Source organism: Odocoileus virginianus, chromosome 18 (assembly GCF_023699985.2).
Source record: "Odocoileus virginianus isolate 20LAN1187 ecotype Illinois chromosome 18, Ovbor_1.2, whole genome shotgun sequence".
Taxonomy (NCBI): domain Eukaryota; kingdom Metazoa; phylum Chordata; class Mammalia; order Artiodactyla; family Cervidae; genus Odocoileus; species Odocoileus virginianus.
The window spans coordinates 43,887,517-43,891,703 of NC_069691.1; positions in this window are offsets into that span (position 1 = coordinate 43,887,517).

Here is a 4,187-nt window from a genome sequence, read left to right on the forward strand (position 1 = left end):
ACGTCACTCTGTTCCTGCCTCCAAGCGACTCCAACCAGTGGCTGGGCATGCGCAAACCCTTGCACACCTCGCCGGCTTTACTGTTCCAAATTACCAGAAGCGGCGGGGGCGGGGCCCAGAGGGGCGGGGCCCAGCTGGCCGGGGCGGCGGGCGCTTAGTTACCTGAGGAGTATGGGAGGTCGGAGGACTAGACGTTCTGATGAGGAAGAACTGGTGTGCTGGATATTGAAAAAATGAGAATATGTGACTCAATGAATGTGACGTCCAAGTGTAAAACTCTATTTGCTCTCCCACCTTAGAATTCCTCTTCCCTTGACCTACAGAGCCTGTGGAGACACGTTGTCTTCTGTCAGTGACTGGAAAAGTGACCCCAAGCAGCTGTCTCAGTATGTCCCTTCACCTTGTATGTCCCTTGCTGTTACTGTTTAGTTGCCAAGTCGTGCCTGACTCTTTTGCGGCCCCTTGGACTGTAGGCTCCTCTGTCCGTGGGATTTCCCAGGCAAGAATACTGGAGTGAGTTGCCATACCCTTCTCAAGGGGAATCTTCCTGACCCGGGGGCCCGCATTGCAGGCGGATTCTTTACCGCTCAGCTCCTGGGGTAAGCCCTTCCTTCATCTGTACTGTAGAAGTAAAAAGAATCTCAATATATAGCAGAGTTGTGCACATCCACCCTTTGATCCGGTATTCTCATTTCTAGAATTCTATCCTAAACATATAGCAGTGAAAGTACGTGCAAGATTGTTCACTGCAGCACTATATATAATAAAATATGGAAATTCCTCAACAAATGGCTAGTTGAATAAACTGTAAAATAACGCAATGAAGTGAGTGCTTGAAAACATATATTGTTCAGTGAAAAAAAAGCTACATGGACAGAAGTGTATGTACATAGTACCTTTTATCCAAAAAAGGGAGGACAGTAGTAATATATATGAATTTGCCTATGAAACAGCCGAGAGACTATGGCCAACGCAGTAACCATGAATAGCTCCTAGATTGTGATTTCTAAATACTGTCTTCCATTAAAAAGAACCAAGGCTCCTTAGAGTAGTTGGTCTCAAAACATTTTGTTCATAAATCTCTTTAAATTCTTAAAATTGTGAGGGGGCCCCAAAGAGTTCATTAGAAATTAAAACATGTAAAAATAACAAAATATCTGTTAACAAAAACTACTTAGAAGAGTGCCATTGTAAATTTCTCTAATGCCTGGCTTAATAAATGATAGCAAAATTCTTATAGCTGCTTCTACATTCAATCATAATATCATACGTCATGTAACCTTGGGAAGCTCTGTATATATTTGTGACACCAAGAGAGTATAAAAGAGCAAATAGCATCTTAGTATTTTTGTGAAAATAATTGTGACCACACAAACCCCATGATAGGATCACAGGGACTCCCAGAGTCTCCCCAATCACACTTTGAAAACCATCACTTTGTAGAAATAGCTAATTTCAGGTTCGGGTTGGAAATGTAAAATAAGGCTGGAACACCTTATCTTAGCCGAAGGCAGGGAGGTTTTTAAAGACTAACAGGGTCGTGTCAAAATGATTGAGGAGACAACTTGAATAGACTTACACTGGTCAAAGATGGAATGATTTGAGCATCAATAAGTATAGTGACTTCAATGGAATGAAAAATATCAGGTACATTTACATAATGATTTAAGAAATGATTTGTGGTTTTAAAAAAATCGATTTTTTTCCACTATAATTAAAAAAAAAAACTTATTGGTCACTTTTTGATGGTGTTAGGGAAAGTGAAAGTGAAGTCGCTCAGTCGTGTAAGACTCTTTGTGACCCCAGTCCATGGGGTGTTAGGGAACCAACTCATTATTTTGAAAACTAATAAGCAAAGGAAAAATCAAGCATTTTTCTGGCCTCTTTATATAAATCATAAATTAACAAAATAGTTGATAAGGAGAAATTTATTAAAAAATCATAAAAACCTAATAAAGGAAGAATAGATGGCATAGTTAGAATATTACTATTTTGCAAACATTAGTTTGTTAATTAATCAATGCCCAGAGGAAGAGGTTGACATCCTTGACAGAGAGCAACTGCGCCTCCTGGTGGGAGACTACCTCACTGCCTGTGAACGAGCCTTGCTAAACAAAAAACTGAAGCTGAATCTGATCAAGTTTCTAGATCTAACCACTCATTTACAGGAAACAGAATGATATTAATACAATAAGAAAAATCTAACTTGTAGAAACTTCAGACAAGCAGCTCAGATTCTTTAAAAGACTATCTGGAGGCGAGAGAGAAAACCTATACATTAAGAGAAACAACAATAAGAAAACAAACAACCCAATTTAAAAACTGGCCAAAGATCTTGGCAGACACCTCGCCAAAGAAGATATACAGATGGAAAGTAAGCATACGAAAAGATGCTCCACATCATATGTCATCAGGGAAATGCAAATTACTGCCACTACACACCCCCTAGAAGTGCCAAAATTTGGAACACTGACAACACAAAATGCTGTGGAGGAGGGATGTGGAGTAACAGGAACTCTCATCCATTGCTGGTAGGAATGCAAAATGGTATCACCACTCTGGAAGACTGGAGGGTTCTTATGAAATGAAACTTTCTCTTACCTTAAAATCCTACAATTTTTTTCTTTGGTATTTACCAAAGGAGTCAGAAACTTACATCCACACAAAAACCTGCTCACAAATGTTTACAGTACCTTTATTTATACTTGCCCAAACTTGGAAGCAACCAAGATGTCCTTCAGTAGGTGAATGTTTAAGTAAACTGTGGTACATCCAGACACGGCTTCCCTGGTGGCTCAGATGGTAAAGAATCTGCCTGCAATGTGGGAGACCTGGGGTTCAATTCCTGAGCTGGGAATATCTCCAGGGAGATATTCCAATTCCTAGGTCCGGAAGATCCCCTGGAGAAGGGATAGGCTACCCACTCCGGTATTCTTGGGCTTCCCTGTGACTCAGACGGTAAAGAATCCACTTGCAATGCAGGAGATCTGGGTTGAGAAGATCCTCTGGAGGAAGGCATGGCAACCCACTCTAGTTTCTTGCCTGGAGAATCCCCATGGACAGAGGAGCCTGCCGGGCTACAGTCCATGGGATCGCCAAGAGTCAGACACGACTGAGCAATGAAGCACAGTATAGCACATCCAGAAAAGGGCATATTATTCCATGCCAAAAAGAACTGAGCTATCAAGCCGATGAAAATACATGGAGGAATCTTACTGGCATATAGCTAAGTGAAAGGAGCCAAACTGAAAAAGTTATATGCTGTATGATTCCAACTACATGACGTTCTCCGAAAGACAAAACTATGGAGACAATAAAAGATGAGTGGCTGCTGGAGGGGGTTGGGGGAGACTAACAGGCAGAGCACAGAGGATTTTAGGGGAGTAAAAATATTCTATATGATACTATTATAATGATGGATGTATTATCATACATTTGTCCAAACCCACTGAACTCACACCAAGGGTAAACACCATGAACTTTGTGTGATGTGATGTATCCATGTAGGTCCCATGTAGGTTCATCATTGGTTTAAAATAAAAGCACTATTCTGGTGAGAGATGTTGATAATGAGGGAGGCTACACATGTGTGAGAACAGGGCATATACCTCTCACTTCTCTCTCAATTTTATTGTAAACCTAAAACCTGTCTAAATAATTTTTTAAAAGAGAGACAATGAGGGAAATTTGAACACTTTCTCAATCTTTTATGATAATAAGAAATTACTTTTCATTCTATATGTTATGATTTTGTGGTTATATTTTCAAAGGGGTATTCTTATCTTTTAAATATAACTTCTAAACTACTTATGAATGAAAGGACAGTAGCCTGCCAGGCTCCTCTGTCCATGGGATCCTCCAAGCAAGAATCCTGGAGCAGGTTGCCATGCTCTCCTCCAGGGGATCTTCCAGACCCAGGGATCAGACCCATGTCTCTTACGTCCTGCATTGGTAGGCGGATTCTTTACCACTAGTGCCCCTGGAAAATCTGCAATTTACTTCTAAATAATGAAAAATTAGTAATGAGTTGGTAATGTTTGAAGCTGACTAATAGGTGGTTAATTATACTCCTCTCATATGCTATTTTGTATATGAAATATTTTAAAAGATTGAAGTAGTAAGCAAATTGTGTCTTTTAAGCTCTTATTAACCCTCATTCTGTCTTATAACAGCTTAGGTGAGAGCTC